This window comes from Catharus ustulatus, chromosome Z (genome assembly GCF_009819885.2).
Source record: "Catharus ustulatus isolate bCatUst1 chromosome Z, bCatUst1.pri.v2, whole genome shotgun sequence".
In the NCBI taxonomy this organism is placed as follows: Eukaryota; Metazoa; Chordata; class Aves; order Passeriformes; family Turdidae; genus Catharus; species Catharus ustulatus.
This window is the reverse complement of record NC_046262.2, coordinates 48,526,891-48,548,064: the sequence shown is the minus strand read 5'-3', so window position 1 is coordinate 48,548,064 and position 21,174 is coordinate 48,526,891. Positions and strand designations below refer to the sequence as shown.

Below are 21,174 nucleotides of genomic sequence, written 5' to 3'. Positions count from 1 at the left end.
CAGAGTTGTTAAGAAAACAATGCTGAAGTGTCTTGAAAATCAAGTTGTATTGAGTATAGAATAGGAGGGTATAGAATACAGTCATCTATTCTTACAGAATGCTGCAGAAATTATCTCCTAGTATTGTTCACCAAATGTAATTTTTATACTGTAGAAGAAATAGAGTAATTTAAAAATAGTTAGCAGCTTTTAATTCAAAGGCAAATGATTTTAGCAATTACATCTGACATTTTTCTTACTGCAAGGACACAGGAAGGAAAATGTTATGTCTCTGCAAATGCTACTGTGGAAATGTGCATTTATGCTTTATATAGATATTACATGAAACAAGCATATGTCATTATTATTATTATTCATGCTATTGAAAAATTAAATGAAATGAATGAAATCTTTACAGATATTTTAAAAAGAACTAGGGAGAATGATTAGATCCAAAATTGGTGTAGACATCCAGGTTCCTACAGGCCTCCTCAAGATCTGTAGAAGTGTAAGGGGGAAATTTTAAAGAAAATCTCATTAAAATGAAGGATATATTGTATTCCAAAAAGTGTTTTCTTCTTATGGGTTTTACCATAACAGAGATAGAATGAAGCCAATCAACTTCATTAATGAGGTTTCTTCAGACAAATATTTATGATTTCACCAAAATTACTGTGAGTATAAAGTTATTTAAATAAGTCAATAAACCATTTCTAATAAGAAAGCCCTACTTGATCAGATGATGAGTTTATGTAGACCTCTGTTTGATCTCTACTAGTGTCATAAATGGGAGTTTTAAAAAAGGGAAAATACATCAAATGTGTATAATGCTTTCCCCTAAGAGTTCCTCAGCTAACAATTATTTTCTACTCATGGACTTCCTGCTGAGTTGTGATTTCTACATGGTCTGTAAGCCTTCATGGGATTTCTCCTACCAGCTTGCCTGGTGATTTGCAAGCTTTCAGCATCTTCACATCTTTCTCCTTGCTGCTGCTTGTTTTGAATGTTACTCCTCATACTTTCCCATTGCTGAGAGAGGCAGTGAACACTGAATTCCCATCCATCCTCTTCATACCAGACATGGTTTTCAAAATTCTGAAGCACTTTTCCACACCCCCCGCCCCAGATTAATCAAGTATCTCCTCACACAGAAACTATGTATTACCTTTTATCATCCTTGCTGCCCCTCTCCACACCTTTTTCAACTTGATTCTTCCTTCTGGGAGAAATCAGAACTGTGCACCAATGGTGGACTGTCTACAGATTGGTATTGAGGCAAGTGGACATTTGGTAGTTTGGTATCTATTTCTTGCCTAATAATTCCCATAAAAGACAGATTTTGTTTTCTTAACTATCACAACTGAAAACTGTGGTATACTTTCACAGAAGTATCTAGCTGAATCTCTTATACTTACCTTAAGGGTAGTAAAAAACTTACAATATTAACAGTGAAGAACTGCTATAAAAATCAAGCTGTTTTAATCAAATCTTCATTACAGAGCAGTAATAAACCTATATGAAGTTCTAATTTATGTCAAACGCAGCTTAAAAATCATAATAAAAATTATACCATACAAGTCTGTAGCTGCAAATACAGGCCTGGAAAGCAAAATGCTCAAAATTCTGGATTCTAAAAGAGTACAACATTATTCCTAACTTTTCAAACTAAGGAAAGAAAATACCTTCCATGTTAAAGAAGGTCTCATGCTGTCTAATAAAAATCGTGAGGTTAAAATGCACACGTAGGAGTTATGTACTGAATCTAATTCTGGTCTGAACTATTGGATTTCTTAACCTGTCATTCTACCCCATAAATGTATGACAGCTATAACATTGTCTGCTCCTTCATTAGATTGAGGTGGTTTTGTTAGCCACTGTGTGGGTGCTGAGCTGATGAAGGAATTAAAATTAAATTCTACACAGCTGCACGAAAGGCCCTGAACAAATGAGGGTTCCAGGTGTTCCCCAAGACTAAAAATTCAACTGGACCAATTTAATGTTCACATTTCATCTTATCTAACATGCCTATAGTCAGTCCCAAGATTCTCTTGATCCCCCTGAATAAAGCAGTCCCACAGGCATTCTTTGTCATAAGGCTTTGGCTGAGGCCATGGATTCACCACCTCCAGCCTTCCCAGGCACATCATGCCAGATGTCCCCAAACTGTGGTAAAACTTCAGCAACATCTCTAGGCTATTCTTGTAACTATCTTTGTGTCAGATTCATCAGTGTGTGCAAACTGTGAAGCCTCCTGGATCATTCTTGCCATCTTTATAATGCAAAACTGAATTACACAAATCCTGCATAGATGCAGCTATTTAATTTTCTGTCCTACAACCTGTTTCTTATTTTTCTTTCCCCAGTGATTTGAGCACCAGATTTTACTGAATTCTGCCCTAGGGAACATCAAATAAGGGAGATATGTTTTAGCCATGTGCTGAGCCCCATGTATTCATTTAGATTTTGATATCCAAATGGTGGCATTGACAAGAGAACTTTTAATGCTAGCTTGTTGATAAATGTTCTTTTCAAGAGATGGTGGACATATTCTGAATTAAGTTACAATATTTCTGTCTCATTTACCATTTAAATTGCACTATAAAGAACAGACTCAAAATTTGATTCAGATGTCATCTTTGATTATATGATCCATTGTGACCTTGGATTTCTGTGTTTTTTGAACTGAAAAGAAATGTAGTACTTTAGCTAACTCTGAAATATTACAGGGAAAAGTTTAACAAAAGATACCAGTGATTTAACACTTGAAACAAAACTAAGTAAAATCTTAACAGGTCTTGATACTGTTGTCAGATTTAAGGAAAAAATTTCTAGAATATTATCAAATGGGTATTTTGACTCAAACAGCTGTTTTTACCAAACAGGATGTTGAATGGAGGAAGTATAGACAATTTTTTAGGTTTGAGAATTTACCTCCAAATCACAGCTATTACTCTGACATTAGCACAAAGTGTGAATGGAAAAGCATTCAGAAATATGATAATGAGAAGTAAATGCTTTATTTTCAGTTTTGTTGTTGGTACTGCTCACATATGGTCAGAACAAAAAGAGCAGGTGCACCTCAGGAAGAAGGTAGAAGCATCATTGAACAGGGGAAGAGGGACCAGCCCTCCAGCCTCTGCAATAGCTCCTGCAGCCAGTAATACAACAGCTCCTTCCCCCAGACCTCATTCTGGAAGGTATGGATCCTTCCACACAGCTGCTTGAACAGCTGCTCCTCTCCTTCCACTGCAGACCCTCCTTCTCTGCCTTGCCTGACACAATGGGAAGGAAAGTATCAGAGAATGTCCAGAGCTGCTCGATTAAAGTGCTGCCATGCAACCCTTAGTGACCTTTGGCAGGGGTAAGGCAGAAACAAACAAACAAACAAACAAAAAAACCTATTCATTAAAAATATCTTGTTGCCAATTGCATTAGCAAACGGACAGAAAATCTCTCATAAATGTGTTTTTGAAAAAGGAAACTTCTTCCCTGCAGTAAGTTACATTTCTTTTAGAAAAACTCCCATTAAGTTTGGCATTATAGTAATTTACTTCCCAGTGATTTTGGCATTGTAGTATTTCAGAATTATTGTAATCTAGGCTTAACTGTATAGTTAGCATTTTTTCTCCCGCTAAGTCCCAGAGACTGTTAATATTTGATTTTCCTGGAAAATGTAATTCAAGTTTCAATTGTCCACCTAATGCAATGTTTTAGTCCAGGAATAAATCAGTATGAAAAACACAAGTAAAATATCATCTAATGATTAAGTTCCTGAATTAATCAGGAATATAATAATAATATATAGATACCTTTTCCTCACAAAAAGATGCTTTCATTGTATTGTCTACAGCAAACTAACATTGCTGTGAACTATGAAGTTCAAAACACCTAGAGAATATGAGCATTTCTGAAGCAATGGGAGTGAATGATCAGCTTGAAATACTGTCAGATTAAGCCTGGTTCAGCTGTTTTGAACAGAATGAGAAACTGTTTCCATGCATTTTGCTTATGCTTCAAACATTACAATACTGTTGTGAGGGAAGTGTGTGCAATTGTGTAATGATGTAAACCACAATTCAGCAAATCTGAAACACTTAGTCCATTGTAGAACTAGAAAGATTCTATACCTCTGACCAAATGTTTATAGCATTATGTAAGTCAGTAGCTTTTTTAAAAAATGTTTTACATTAGATATTATTTTGTAACCTACATTGCTGCATCCATCTAAAAATGACTCATGTGAAAACTACTGGCATATTTATATTTTTTGATCATATTGAGCCCATAAGAATTCTATGTCATACCTGTCAGGGTCAAGAGACAAAGAATTACTTTTTATTTTAACGTCAAGGAGTTTTCCTTGTCTTTCTAGTATTTCTCAGTTAGGATCACAACTACCCAAGAGAACTTGCAGGCCTTTGTCTACTATACTACAATATTTTTCATCTAGGCTGATGCCCTAGTGCTGATCATTGGTCCTTTACTCCCCTTGGCAATGCCACCTTGTTTTTCCCTTCTCTTCATCATCAGTCTGATTCAACTTCAAACGAAAAATTAAGACTGCTGTGACTACTGCTGTCAGCTCTTCTCACTCTCAGATGAAAGCTGACTGATCCAAGAGACCTATAACATTCTGAAAACAGGAAGATTTACAAGAGATAGAATTAAAAAGTACTTACATCCATCACATTTTGAGCCCAATTTTACATAAGTGCAAGATGCAAGATATTTTTTGCCATATGGTTCCATGTGTACAATAATTATTTGTGGTTCTCCCTGTGCAATTTCATAGGTTGCTCCTCGGCATGCACTTCCTTAACAGGCAAATGAAGTAAAATCTTATAAGCTATATTCAATGCAGGTTATTCCACAAGCTCTATGATTCAAATATGATGAAAAACCACAACTATTCTTCTAGGATGCTTTAGTCTTATCATATTTTCTTCTTTCTGCACACATAAATCCACTACTCCTGTTTTCTTAGGATGTTTAGTCCTAACTATGTAGCTTAAGCAAAAGTAAACACATGGCATTCTTTAATAATAAAGTGACAGTCACCAAATAAGAATTTGTAAAGTTTCATGACTTTTCTCCAGAGTCAAATTATAAGGAAAACAATAGCCTTGAGACATAAATTCTTATTAAATCACAGATGAAGAAAAGAAAAAAGTCACTGGAAATATATATTATATAGGCAGTTTTTCATGTTTCTTGTTTGATCTGAACAGAGGGTCTTACCTTAAAAGCAATGTTGCAAAAAGAATCAGCTAGTATTTCTGTTTCAGTAAGTTTGAAACTTGGTTAAATCTGCAGAATTCCACAGGGAAAATGCATGATATAAAATCTCAAGCAGGATTTTAGTTTTAAATTCATGTGTGAGAATTTACTTTGAAGGTGATCTATATAAAAATTTAATAATATTAACCATACTGTGTATTAACACATAATTATGACCTACATTATAGATAATAGCAAGTAGATTTTCCATTCTGCTTTAATTTATAGAATGAACTTTGTTTGATGTTTGAAAGGTTGACTGAAAGGCCTTCTCTCAGCCTATTTCTGGCTTTGATTCAACAAGACTATTAAGACAGTCCTACAGTTTCATTTTTAATCCTTGAATTAATATTAGGATTAGAATTTTATAGTGAACCTGGGTGGGCCTCATTAAATCTCAAATCCTGCAAATTCTTGCTTTTGTGCAATCTACAGTTTCATGACTTTGGAAAATTTGAAGGACTGGTGCCTAGCAATGAGGAAAACAAGCCCCATGCTGTCACATTGCTACCATAGTTTCCTGTGCTTTTTAACAGGTTTTAACTTTTTCCTAGTTGTGTTAACTAGTTGCCAGAAATGGTACCAACAAAAAAAATAAAATCATTGTTATTTGGTATGTAATATTCCTTACATGCAGTAAGTCCTGCAACTGTATCTACATATGCATAAGTACAAAACACAATTGTGGGTGTGGAGGATCCCCACCGCACCAACGTGGAAGTAAACAGCAAGCATGAATACTCTTGTTGAAAAGGACTCAGATTTGCAGGCAAAAAAGTTGTAAACATACATCATTCAGTATCCCCACTCTATGGGGCTGAGCCCCATTTTCTCTTTCTCCATAAAATTGTGAAATGAACAGTCAAGGTAAAGGGTATTAGTTGATGAGACAACCTACAGAGGACTAAGATTACTTTTGTACCATCAGAGGAAACAGCTTGTGTCGACACTGCTAGTGGCCTAGGAAAAATCCTGGCTAGAATTTTCCTAGGCCGCTAGCAGTGTCCACAAGCTTGGAAAGTCACCATGAAGGCATTGGAACATGAAGACAGGAAGAAGACAACTGAGTACTTTTTGGTAGATCTTATCTTCTGTTTTTTTCCTCCAAAACCCAGTAAAACATTTTCATGTAAATAGACAGGTTTCATGGAACAACTCTTTAACTTTTTGTGAAGTTTTGAAGCATTTTCTACAGGCTGGTCAGTCCATCTTTTGTTTCCCTCAGAAAAGCCAAATGACTTCCTTAAACCCTTCTTGACCTCACTGCAAGGTGTTGGTATGGCTTGAGAGTCAGCTGGTCAGACTAGGTAAGTACAGCTGACTCTTCCTACTTGGAAAGGTATACAACAGAAAAAGACCTTAGATGATCTAAAATGGCTTAGATCATGTGGGGTAAAATGTTAACACAACATGTTAAACGGCAGCACAGCTTCCACCCTGCCACCCCATGAAAGTTGGTAGGGACTGCTGAAGGGTTAGACAAGATTGCCAAAATTGCCATTACGCTCACCCACTTGTAACAGAGTTGGAATTTAAATTCCTAGACACAAAGTGACTGTTATGAAATCTTATATTAAGCAATTTGGGGGTATCACTGAGGTGTTTGGTTTTTTCTTTGTTTGTTTGTTTCTTTTTGTTTATTTTGTGAGAGGTTTGCTTGGTTTTTTATTTTTCCATTCTGTGAGACTTGCTTTGAGATTTGCAGAAATCAGAACACAAGCATGTCTGAAGAACCTTATTCCTTGAGATGGAAAAACTTCGGAAAGCAAAGTGGTATAGGCCTTTCTTTAATTAATACCAATCAAATATTGTCTGTTGAAAGACAATGCAGTGCTTACAGTAATAAACTCTGCAAAGTTATTCAATACTACACACCCAAATACATGTGACTGAGCATAAAAATCCCTGCTGCTCTCCAGCGCTCTATGTTGAATGCAGCTTGCAATGCTCTAGAGGATTCTGGAAGGAATTAAATATGTAATTTGTGATTAATTAGAGTTTCTCATTTTAATGAATTCTCATTGTACAGATAAGGAGAACAAACACTTAAAATGCAGGTCTTATTATTTGCAAAGTTGTATGATGGGGGTCATTCACAAGCAGGGTATATAAGCAATTTTCAATTACTTTCTTGTTTTGACTTGACTGTGAAATACAGACTTTAGTGCAATACTTTGTTTTTACTATGCTGAATATTAAAATTGAGTGACCAAGAAGAAAACAACCCAAATCCTTTTTACTTTAAAAAGACTTAAGGAATTTCTCCTTTTTTTTTTTTCTTTTTTTGTTGTTTAAATCTCATAGGATTTGAATACACAGCACATTCCATCTATCTGCCTCAGCAGACCTCTGTACCAGGACTTTCTGATTACTACTTATGCATTGTTTCAAAGTGAACCCTTGAAGGATTTCATTTAATAGAGATTAGTACCTTTAATAAACAGCGGTTAATTGAAGCCTCCGAGTTCTGTTAATGTTGCTCAGTGAAGTGGATTACTTGCTTTAATTTTTGCTCTCTCACACAAGAAAATAACGTTGAGAGAAATAAATACCTTTTCCATTGGTCTACTAAGGGTGACATTATTACAGGGCTTTTACCTTAGGTATTTTAAGCTGCCAGTTTTCTAATTTACAGAGGTACCTCTGGTTCAGCAGACTTACAATCTGTGTCAATCCTAAAACCCCTCTCTTAGATTGGTTTAATTTTTAAAAGGAATAAATTAAGACCACCATCAAGAGCACCTTATTAAATGTATGACTAAAATCTGTCACTGTTTCCTCTTTCTGATACAAAGAGGAGAAAAAAATCAGAAAAAACCCTATTATGGAACATTTATTTTGATTATTTCCCCAGGTTTTCCTGTGAATAGCTTTTTAAGTGACAATATTATTTTCAGTTGAGCAACAATATTGAGAGATTATAAACATTTTTAGAATGTCAGTAACTCATTAATGTATATTAGTGGGTCACCCCAGACCAATTTATTAAAAGATTATTTAGAAAATTTTTAGCTTCTAAATGAAGATATCTGCTTCACTAATTTTGCCTGTTGATCAAGGAATGATAGCTTGAAATTCAATTATATGTAATAGGTCACATTAATTTAACTGCACTGTTTGTACACTAGAAATTCTCGCTTAAAGAAACAAACTAATTCTTAGTAATATTTGGAAAAGAAAATAAAAGAAAATAATTCACCAAAAGCAAGTCTATCAAAAACACCTGGAAAAATACCTCTGCTTCTGAGAGTTGTGATGATAAAACAGCTCCAAAACAGTCAAGTAGAAGAATTCCTTCTGAGCTCCAAGGGGCAGTGAGGAAACGCTCTGTTCAGAGTTTTACAAGGATACTTCTGGTTGCTGTCCAGCACAGAGCCCTGGCCAGGTGTGCAGGGAGGTAAGAGGCTTCTGTGGTGGCTGTGTCCCACAGGTACAGCCTTAAACACCACCCTGGCTGCAGCACTCCCAGGAGTGCTAAGTGTGAAAGATGCTCAGTACTAGCTTCAAAGAAAAAAATAATAAATATGCTTAATTAGCTAATATTGCTGTTTCAAACCTCTGCTATGTTTACTTCAGAATACCTACAAATAAGTAAACTTGTTACGGCAAGATAGATTTCCAAGTTTAGAAATTCATACTCAAAGAACAGTTTCTAATTTCATAAATGAGACACTTCACACCAAGTAACCTTGGAAGCAGTAACAAAAAGGTTGCTGTAGAAATTATTGATATTACACTATTTTTAGACAAATACAAGAGAAGAAAGAAATATTGTAGTAGTATTTATGGTGTAGTACATGACTTAAGTGGATTTCACAGGGAAATGCAGGAGGACCCAAATTTTAGTTTAATCTTTTGAAAAACATTGGATGAGGATTACATTTGACCAAACTTTACTACTGCTTCTGACAGGCAAAGCTATGGTAATCAGTGGTATTGTCTCACTGAAATGCAGAGACAAGTTTGGCTCTGAACTCTGCTTTTATGCAAATGCTGGAAATACATTATATTTCAGACTTCATTTATTCCATTTAGGGCTTTCTAATGTCACTCTCTCAGGCCTTGCCAGGCAACAGTCATGGATTGAAGTGTAATGACACTAACAGCACTAATCTATCTGCTACTTCATCTCCAGAAGAGGGTCTGCAACAGGAGATACAACAAATAAAAACAAGTTCATTTTACCCAGCCTGAGGAATTTACAGATTCACAGCAGGAATGAGGCTCAAATCAGTCACATCTGCTTGAAAAGTCTGCAGACAGAAGTGCCAGGTCAAGCCAGAATGGCTGCTGATGTGGAGGGAAGCCTGATTTCTTAGCAGTCCAAAGGACTGCACTGTAACACAACTGAGATTGTTAATCTCTTTTCCTTTTTAATTTTTCTGCAGCAATTTTACACCTTTTCAAAGGAAAAAGTAATAATACAAACCCTTAATCTCTGAGGAATTAAAGTGCACTTGGCAGCCCATAACTATACACAGAGAAAACACAGGAAGTCCTTGACAGTTTGGGAAGGTTGCAGCTCCCAGAGCACAGACCTTTGCATTGGAGCAAGCACTTCAGATCAGCAGCCCCATATCAACAGTGGCAGTGCAGGGAGTAGATCTGAAGAGGAGCATAACTGGATTGGGTTTTCTCTGCTCCTCCAGCTCTTGGAGGCTTTGGGAGCTGGTTGAGGGGATGATGCTGGTGAAGGCGGCCAATTTCCACTTCCATTAATTCCATGAATTGGAAACTTCTCATTACAACCACAATTCTGATACAGGTCTGATACAGATCTCCTATTCTCTGTGCTCACACTTGAATGTTACTAGGGGGCACATCACTCATTTGCAGTAAGCATCTGCACTATGCAACATCTTGCAAGCCTCCCATTCTTTAATTACTGATCTGCATGTTACAATTTTCAAAGACTTCATAGCAAAGGAAATGTGCAAGATTAAACTCAGACAGAGTAATTCAGCATCATGGCTCTAGATGTAGTATGTTTTGAAACAGACATTCAAGACCAACCTCTGGAAGCCAGGTACTTCACCAAAAGGAAGCAATCTAAATGGTTCCCCATGAAAGTTCCCCACGGATTCTCCCAAGTGACAGTATTTTATGCTTGTCCATGCCTGCAAAATGCTCAAGTTAAGGAAAAATCAGAAACCTGAATTTATGAAAATCACACTGCAAGCCTCAGAAGCACAAGGTTTGCTTATGAAAAATGCCTATCTCTGTGTTATTTTCTCATGAAATCACTTATCAACACAGGAATTTTATGTGTCTATTTGCACTATAATGCAGCTTTTAAGAGCCTGAATGCTGCTGGACAATTTTTTTGTCCAAATAAAGGGTATTTAAAATTACAACTATGATACTGAAAAGAACTTCACAGTATTCTTTGGTTTAGGCTTTCTTTTCAGCACAGACTATTGTATTCTGTAATATATTTCTTTTGTCTATATCTTACAAAATAAAATGTTAAGATACATCTAAAGACTCCATGGCTAAAGGATATGTCTAAAACCTGTAAGTTACAACTTCAGAGCTGTGCTGGCCTTTGCTTTAAATGTCTCTTTTTCACAACGTAATGAAGAATAAGACTATTGCCTTATTCTATAAGGTAATGCTAACAGGATCTAGTTCACCTGGTTTGCTATATTGCATTCATATGCAGACAGTTAGCTAGTTCAAACATGTGAAAATTATTTTCTATAGGGAAAAATCTCACAAGAGTTAATAACACAGAATAAAAAATGAAAGGATGTCACAGGAATTGAAAACTAATACAATACGTCTTAAGTTTCTGAATATTTTATTCAGACTGTTATTACCCTATTTCCCCCACAGCTTCTTCATAAATGTCTTAGATCTCAAATACTGTGGGAAAAATATAGAAAAAAAAAGAAAAGAGAATACTTTACAAAGATATATGTGCAACAGACTCTCTATTTTTTATTGTACATTTGCAATGAGAACAATTTGTTCTCAGTTTAGATTTTTAATGTTCTCTTGACATTTTTACCACAAAACTCATATTGTAATACTAACATTTTAGCTAACAGAGCTGAAAACACCAAACCAAGCATTTTTGGAGACCACCATCAAGTAGATTTTCCCTGTAACAAGAACTTGGGAAAGGGTTAGTTCTGTTAGTAGAGAACAGGTTCTGCTTATAATAAGTTTTCAATACCTGAAAAATGGACACATCAGTACATGTGCCAGAGGGATCTTCCAGGGTAAAAATCATTTGACCAAAAAAAGAAGAAATCATTGCTCAGAACACCTTTCTGCCATGATGGAATGGAGCCCATTGACAGAAAGCAAAGCATATATTTCTGCACTTTCTTTAAAAAATGACCCAAATATTGGGTTACCACTTCCCATGCACTCCACAGCTGCTTTTTCAGGGGAATTATTCTACTCTGCAGAACACAGTGAGCACCACAATGATAAAATCTACTTCCACCCTCTCCTTTAACAACTGCATTTAGAAGTGATTCTCTTTCCTAATTTCCTAATTTCACTATTATAAGCCGCACTGAGTATAAGTCGCACTCCAGGTGTCAGCAACTTTTCGTTCTTTGTCCATATATAAGCCGCACCTGATTATAAGCTGCATGTTACAATACAGGGTGTGATAAAAGGTATCTATTCTATCACCATCTGTTCAGGGTGGGGGCAGTGATCCTTATCTCCGTGGGAGATATTCTGCTAATGGGCCATCCATTGAAACCTGGTGGGGCATTGTTCTTTATCTTTTCACAACCCATCCTTCCTCCAGTGAGTCATTTTCTGCTAATGGCCCATTGAGTCCCACTGTGGGACTGATAAAATTACTGCATCCCATTGGAAGTTGCTCCAACCAGGGGGAAGAGCCCAACATTTCTTACCAAGATAAAAATAGAGGTTTTGGGACACTAAGGGAGCCCCTTTCTCCACTGGACTCCAGAGGAAAACCGGATTTCTCCACATCATCACTGGACCTTTAGGGGGAAACTGCACCTTCTACAGGAGCACTACTCCAACTGAGCCACATCTGTCACTGCAGGAGGATGCAGCCACCATTTAATGGGACTGCTACCAATACCCTGCCTGACGGGGTGTCAGGTTGTACTCTGACTTTGTCAGGGTTTGGAGTTTGTTTCTTTGTAGTACTGTATTTCTATTTTAATTTCCCTGGTAAAGAACCTAATTCCTAATGGGGATTCCTAATCCCTATATTTTTGCCTGATAGCCCCTTGATTTCCAAATTCTAATAATTTGGAGGGAGGGGGATCACATTCTCCATTTCAGAGAGCAGCTCCTGCCTTTCTCAGCAGACACCTGTCCTCCAAACTAAAACAGCAACTTTTTGTTCTTTGTCCGTATATAAGCCGCACCTGATTATAAGCCGCACTTTGGGTTCAGACCAAAATTTTAGTCAAAATGGTGTGGCTTATAATCGTGAAATTACAGTAATTTCACGAATACAAGCCGCAGCAAGAAGACTAAAATTTTGGTGGAAACCCGGAAATGTGGCCAATATTCCGGTGCAGCTAATCTATGGACAAAAATGTGATATCTGCCCTTACCTAGTATCATGCTGGTCCAGTCCCGAGCCAAAACAGTCTGAAATCCATGGTTTCCCGTTGTTCCGACGATGAACCAATCAGAGAACAGCTTATTGTCTGCCTGTGGATGGCGGCGTTACTGAGGGGCGGGGGTTGTTATCGGGGTGAGTTACCTCGGCAGTTCGATAAAAGTGTGTGATATTTCTCTGTACTTTTTAAAGTGTTTTCAGTCTTGTGCGGCTACGGGGCTGGCTGGGCTCGCAGGGAGAGGGCTGGGGGAGCCTCTCTCCCCTCAGGGAGAGGGGTAGAACGGCCGCTCCCCCCGCGGGCTGCGAGGGCTACAACGGCCGCTCGGCCACGGGGCTGCAAGGGCTACAACGGCCGCTTCCCCCCACGGGCTGCGAGGGCTACAACGGCCCCTCCCCCCGCGGGCTGCGAGGGCTACAACGGCCGCTCCCCCCGCGGGCTGCGAGGGCTACAACGGCCGCTCCCCCCGCGGGCTGCGAGGGCTACAACGGCCGCTCCCCCCGCCCGGCTGCGAGGGCTACAACGGCCGCTCCTGTGCCAGCACGGAGATGTGGCTCCGCTCGGAGCTCAGCTGCCTGCCCGCGTGGCTGAGCGGCTGTTTAAAGGCAACGCGGATCCATTGGGAATGCTCGCAAAATGACCACACTATTGTTCCTGTCTTTTTCGGCTTGTAAATAAAGGGTGTGTCTTTTTTCACTTGGAAACAATGTTTCCGAGGTCGGCAGTAAGCCAGTAAGCCCCGGCGATCCCGCGATTGTGTTACTAAATGACGACTTTGTGAAAGTTCGCTGCGAACTAAAGTGCGGCTAATATTCCGGGTGCGGCTTATCTATTAACAAAGGCAACAATGTTGCCAACACACCAGCAGTGCGGTTTATATTCCGTGCGGCTTGTATTCGTGAATTTACTGTACTGTACCTTTCCTAAAGTCCTTTCTCAGCTGCATCCAAAATGCTACCTAATACTGGCAACCCTTTGTCACTGTTATGAGCTTTCCAAGCTGAGTCAGAGTAGATTTTAAGTAGTGATTTGGAAATTTCATTTATGTTTTTCTTAAGCATTTTCCTTCTGTCACTATCACAGAAAAATAAGATTGTCTACGAATATTTTAAAAGTAAATTGTCTCCCATGGTATAAGTTCAAGCAAGCTTTTGCAGATTTTTCGCTTACTATTATCCATAAATTCAACTTCTCTTTTATGACATCAATGGAGAAAAAACAATTTCTCCAGCAGAGCGATGGATTTTTGTTTAATCTGAACATTTTCATAGGCAAGAAATGATTAAATGTACATGTCCTCTCTCCATAATTATAAGTCTACTCTGCTATCATTTTTTAAACTTTATAACTTCTATCTGTAGTAACATTTTACTTAAATTCAGTAACTTGAAGATTTTTAAATGGTTTATGTAACTTAACCCTTCTCTGTGTAACAGATTTCACCTACCAATGTTCAGTGTAAGCCTCAGATGCCTGCCTCTTAAAATTAAGCATAGATGATTATCCTGAGTTAAAAGAATGCAAAAAGTAAACCATGAAAAAGAGCAAATATCACAGATTTGAAAAAGAATGTCCCTACTTCTATGTATTTAGCTTTGTTATTACTGAATGGGATTTTATTAGTGTTCGGACACCTACAGGTTTATTCTGTTAGAAAAAAAACCCAATATTTGCTGTTAAAAAGTAAAGATAGAACACCCCTCCACTTCCTACAGTCCCCCCACTAAACATTGTCCAAAACAAAGAACTTGAATCTGATGTAAGTTATAAAATTTGGATAAGCAGGACTTGACAATACAAAGTACATTGTTTCACACTGAAATAATTTGTCAGTATTCAGAAGGTATATTTTCCATGCCTCTGTAGGGACGCTTGCTGTTAAGTTTTGTGTCATCAGGAAGACCATCTTGTTAACTTTAACAGGCTGAGAATCTGTGATTAAATTTTATATGGGGTGTTCATGGAACAGGGAGGAGGAAGATCAAGGCTGTGATTACCATCTGCAGTTGTTACACACACACAACCCTAAGCTACAAAGTTGAGTTGCTGTCAGAAATTAAAGGTAGCTGTCCATTCCATATCTATCTCAGACATTTGCAGCCAATTGTGTAGATTTTTATTATTTTATTTGAAGGAGCTCCACTACTGTTAACAACTAGTCAACATAAAAAAAATATATTTTTAAAGGTTTTTTAAGACCTAAACCAATACAACCTTCACAGAAGTCTCCAGTGACTATAACCCACTGCTCAAAAAATACTATTTCAAGTAAATACCTATGGTCCTGACATTTTGAAGGACTGTAAGATGCAACAGTTCAGGTACAAGTGGCATGAAAGGTGGTGAGGTGACTATATTTAGTACAAATTCTTCAAGACATGCAGCATCTCCAAACATAGCAAAATTTATCACTTACCCATTCCCACCCACAAGTGTTTACTTTAAAGCCTGAGAAGGACTTTCCCAGTAGCAAATCACTGCCAGAGTATTACCAAACGGCAACACATAGAGTGCAAGTGAGCATAATGGAATTTGGAGGGTTTTACATATTCATGTATGCATTCAGATTTAACCATAGGTGATCCAACTGTGTATTGCTGGAACATTAACTGTCATGGTTTTCAATGCACAAGGAGGCAAGATTCGACCATTGCTTGATATCTGACATATCAATGCTTTTTAAAAACATTAAGTTCATACTTAGCAATTAAACAGGACAGCTTCAGACTACAGCTTCAGCACATTTTACAGCTATTTGTTCTGTGATACTAGTTATCCATTTCATCACATGTTAAAAATGTTCCATATAATGATTTGAATCTAAGCACAACATGAAAAGTTTAAAAACCTTAGATAAGTCATTAACAATTAGAAAACATTAATTACAGAAACTGGTTACTACTCACTCTAGTTTTATAAACAAACACAGCTACGCAATTAATATCGATCAAAAGACTGGAAAGTTATCCTAAGCCTTCAATCACAAATTTTCTTTTGTGATTAAGTGTATAAATGATTGGCATCTGGATCTAAACACAGTGAGTCAAATTCAGTTTCGATCTCTCTTGACTGAAGTGAGATTTGTGTGCTTATATGAAAGGTGAATTCGATCCATAATACACAAGACACAACTATTTACCCAGACAGGTTTAATATCCTGCAAAATTGATTTTCTTTGCAACCAAGTATACTATGTTCTTCCTGCTGTATTAAGTCTTCCAGGCCTCCAGTATGAATGATTTACACAGCCTTTGTGCAGGGCCTTTCATGTAATCTGCTTGGGAAAAAAAAAAGGTTGTATGCATTTATTCTAACTGCAGTCAGAAATTACAGTAATTTCACGAATACAAGCCGCAGCAATTTGACAAAAATTTTGGTGGAAACCCGGAAGTGCGGCTAATAGTTGGGGGCGGCTAATATGTGAATAATTTTCTGATATTTACAACCCCAGACCTGCCAGTCAGAGTGCCGAGCCAAGCACCGGCCAGTAAAAGCCGGCATTTCGCAATTGTTACAGTGTTACCGTGTTGCCCTGGCTCCCTGCAGGCAGCACGGGGGGCGGGGAGAGAGGCAGGAGAGCTCTCTTCTTCCCTCCTCTGCCGCAGCCCAGGGGAGGAGGGGGGGGGGGGCACCGCCATTGCCGCGGCCTGGGGAGGAGAGGGGGGAGCCGCGCCGTCATTGCCGCGGCCCGGGGAGCCGATGGGAGCCCTGCGCAGCCATTGCTGCGGCCCGGGGAGGAGGGGGGGAAGTGCGCGCCGCCATTGCCGCGGCCTGGGGAGCTGACGGGGGGAGGGGGCACCGCCGTTGCTGCGGCTCCGGGAGCCGACGGGAGCCCTGTGCAGCCATTGCTGCGGCCCGGGGAGGGGGGGGGGAAGTGCGCACCGCCATTGCCGCGTCTCGGGGAGCCGATGGGAGCCCCGCTCAGCCATTGTCGCGGCCCAGGGAGGAGGTGGGGTGCTTTGTCTGCGCCCGCCGCCGGCGCCACGGGCGCGGGAAAGCTCCGTCCCCGCCCGCCGCCACTGCCGTAGGAATGGGGGAAGCTCCGTCCCTGCCTGCCACCGCGGGGCAGCGCCAACCCGGGGTGACCGAGCCCAGTGGCAGCAGCGGCTGGCCCCGAGCGGCAGCACCGGGCTGGGTCACCTGGCCCCATCGGCAGCCCCTAGCGGGTCGAGCCTGCACAGCCTTAGCTCAGCCAGTAAACCCCGCCCTCCCGCGGTTCTGTTACTAATTGCACGCGGGTCCTTGCTGCAAACGACAGAGCGGCTTATATTCGGGTGCGGCTTATCTATGGACAAAAACCGAAATATTTGCCAACACCCAGAGATGCGGTTTATACTCAGTGCGGCTTGTATTCGTGAATTTACTGTAATTATCCTTTTGTGTTTGTGTCAAGGGAGAAAATAGGAAGTTATTTTTAAATCTTTAGTGCTTATTTAATGATGGGGTAAATGTCTTTTTCCCCATGGACTCTGCATGTGTCGGCTGTCTCTGTGTTCCATAATTTCTGAGCTCTCACTTCCAGGATGTGCAGCAAACACATTATCACACTTTCAACACACTGCCAGAAAGATGCAAAGGGAGAAGTGGTAAATCCTGCAAGAGGCCAACTTGAACACCATGTGACTGTAACTATTTTCGGAACAGAAATCAACTCTTTTGGCTCAAGTTTATTAAAAACAAACACAAATCTTTTATCAAACCTGGTTCAATATTTCAAACAGCAACACATTTGGGATGCTTTAGCTCAGAAGTTTTAGTTCAGTTTAGTTATTATACACCTATGTCACTACTACAATAAAAATGTTCCAAAATAGCTATCAAGTTTTCCAGAAATCACAGAAATAGTCTTAACATGATATTTCTTTCCCTTAACATTTTAAAAGCAGCATATAATAAGCGGTCAACACCAACAGAAACAACAACCAACCAAGTCAAAAAATAAGTTGTCCAAAGGTATCCTTCTATAGTGGTTGTCCTTTAGGAAGCCAAAGAACTCACACAGAAAATTTGTGGAAAAGCAGTATGCTGTAGTAGGTATTTTACAGCTGTTATAGCTAACTCCCAACATTGCCAGAGAAGATTTTTTCCAGTTGTATGGGATGGTTTCTCTCCTGTTTCTTCCACTCTATTTCATGTTGTGTACAGCTGCATGACAAACCCTTGTGCTTTTGTGGCTGCTGGTCACAGGAGCCAAGCTGAAAGAGGATGACTCATGCTATAAAGGAAGGTATTTGATGCTTTTGTGAAAATGAAGCAATATAATCAGACCTCATACAGTCTACCTCTACCTAGCAAATTTGGTGAAAGCACAGAGCTTAGTCCCTATCTGATACTTCTGCCCAGCTATGCACATTTAGATAAATGGATTCAATTGTCTTCAACTGTGCATTAAGATTAATACAACAGCATGCAAAAGTTAATGGATACCAAACTCTTCCCACTTCCCTTTATTTTCCTCCACCAGTGTCTGCCAACCTACAATAATCTAACATGCCAAAGGGCACATCAATTTGTTTTGCTGCAAATGAACTGTACTTCAAATAACTTTCTGAAAAAACTGACACTAATGCAATTACAGGGACATAGTCTGCTGCTTTAAGATCTGAAATAATAACAAAGGCATTTCTTACACGAAGATAATATTTCAGTGGTGCCTTTACAGAGTTACATATAGAAAAATTTCAGCAATTTATTGCAATTGGCTCATCTCCAGTTTATAAGTGCCTCATGACCTCACTCCAGCTCATATACCAGTCCTGCCATTTTTTTTCCCCCTCACACTGAAAAAAGTCATGTCCTTCCCTTCAAACAACTCTGCAGATAGAGAAAATTCTCGCCACAAAATGTAAAATCTATTATAGGTCGGAGTGCTGACCTTGAGAAAAGAAACTAAGAAATAATATTAGCAATTTTGTTTCCAATGCACAGTCAGCAGGATGTGTATCTGAACCACACAGTACCAACTTCAGGCTTGTAAAATAAATTTTCACAAGCAAAAGCTCACATTTGACACTTTTATGGCTTCAATGGAGGTCTGAGTTACAGTTTACCACTGACAAAAAAAAACCTAATGTGGTTGCCTAACCTGTTAACAGGAACCTCCACCCTGAACTACATAAGATAGAAAATAGTGGGAATATGATCTAAACACATTTATCTTTCACAGACATCTTCCTCTTCCTATGCCACAAGACTATTTAAAATAAACTCCACTATAAAGGAAGTATGTTATTGTGAGACATGGAAATATGTTAGAACTGAAGAAAAATTAAGAGAAAATGGGAAGAAAAGTAATTCAGAAGCTAAAGAACACCTAAACAAAGATATTAAGGGTTTTGAAACCTTAAAGGTTTTAAAACCTAATTAGGCTTTTAAAAGCTTCAAAATACAATAATTAATGGAGACAATTGAATGCACTTCTAAAAAATCTAATTCCATTACGAAAGATTGATATTGATCAAACAGATGTATAACTAGCCTTGTATATTGCACATGAAGATATAGTGTGCCAGTGGTCTTTTTTTTTTTTCTACTCCAAATAGTGATAGCTAAAATGGAACATGCAAAGTCTGAGCTTGGGTCTGTTTCAAATGCTTAAGCATCTTAGTGAATCAGCAAACACTTCCTTTATTTTTAATTAAAAATGCCAACAAAACTGCAGCTAATCAAAGGATCAGTTCTTAAGCAGCAAAATAGAAATTAACAATAGTTGAAGAAGACCAATTTTAGACATGTAAGTAAAAACCATTAAGTCAAATTCAAATCAAGACCACTGGAAGTCAGTGATTTTATTTTTACCGCTGATTTCTTTTTCAGCAATTTCAGTTCTCTCTTCAACTTGGTGGAAGAGCACGCAGTATGCATGTGAAAATTGCTTCTTTTTGCATGTCTTAAATAAATAGTTTATCCCTCTCACTCATATCTTCACAGGCATTTTCCACATGAAACAGATATTAAAAGGTTCCACATAATATTATATGGCTTTCTGCAAAGCAACTTTAATTGGAGAAGTGATGTCAACAGTTGGGCAATCAGGGGTTGCAAAATATGAATAACTCAATTGGTCTACCAGACCAGAAAGATGAATCCAGTTTTAGTAGTGTCACTTCTAATACATTATGGCAGTAAAGAAAAACTGAGCAGCTTATTTCCCATAGATATTTCTAAGGCCTTAGAAACTTCTGTTTGAACCATTCTTTAATTATTTCTGGCACAGACTTCAGAAAGGTCTGTGCAGTCAAAAGTGAGAGTATTAGCAGAATTTTGCTCTGGTTCAATAACAGTAATCATGATTCTCATACAACGTAAGAGTCAACTTTGTGCAGTATGTACTGTAGATGTGAACACTAAATAATACTGGGGATTAGTTGGAAGGTCACTGCTTTTGTTATCCTAGAGTTCCTGGTCTGGAAAATCCTGACTGATCTCAGTACCCTTTGAAACGCATGGGTGTTGTAGGCCACTCCATGCCCTGGCCACTCCATGGAACTGGTATTTCAGCTCTGACTTCTCCCACTGTGAAACAGCTAAGCCATCACACAAACATTGGGTTGGAACCTCCCTACTGAGACAAGTTTCTGCCTCCAGTGAAAATTCAGAGGACATGTAGAGGGAGGCTGCTATTCTACGCATCAGACATAGAGTTTAATTTCTCATCACATCTTTGACACAACACATGGGCTTGCAGCTTTTCCTTAAGAGCAAAAAAAAAAGTTCTGTTGAGTCAAAACCAATTCTCAAAGATGGTTTATTCAGTTTTTTATTTGACAATGCTTGATGCATACTCAAATTCAATTGCACTGTCTTCATAAATCTAAGCCTCAAAACAGCATGAATTTTCTCCAAATACTTTTCCAAATGTTTTCCTGAAGTCTTCAGTCTGCTAGAGTGATTAAGCAATACTATAAATACAACCTTGGATTTCATAAATTCTTTTCATTTTTAAAACATACTAATCAGTTTTAGCAGGTGACAAATGCATCATTTGGAAGGAGGGAAACAAGTACTTTCCTAGACAGCATGATAATTTATTGCCATGGGCAATTATTTACGCAAATCCATTAAACTGTAATGAAACATATAAGACACATGGGGAAACAACTAAGAACCCTTACTTGGAGTATGTTAAGCTTTGTCAGAACAAACCTGTCAAAAATTGCTACAAAGTCTTAATCTGAACCAACACCAGTTTGCCTCACAAGTTGGAAAAAACTCATTTGAATATAAATAACTTTCATTTGATGGTTTTCCACTGACCACATTCCTGAAGCATAAAGTGGAATGGATACTACTTCGTACACTCTATAACAAAGTAAACTTAAGAAGTTAGACTTCCTTTTGGTGCACTTTTTGC

At 38.6% G+C, this 21,174-nt stretch overlaps 1 protein-coding gene across 8 annotated transcripts in view; it reads right to left on the bottom strand.

The window, feature by feature from the left end:
• The window catches only part of TRPM3 (transient receptor potential cation channel subfamily M member 3), a 440,778-nt gene that overhangs the window by 142,176 nt on the left and 277,428 nt on the right, over window positions 1–21,174 (bottom strand). The gene's annotated exons all lie outside the window — the stretch shown is intronic.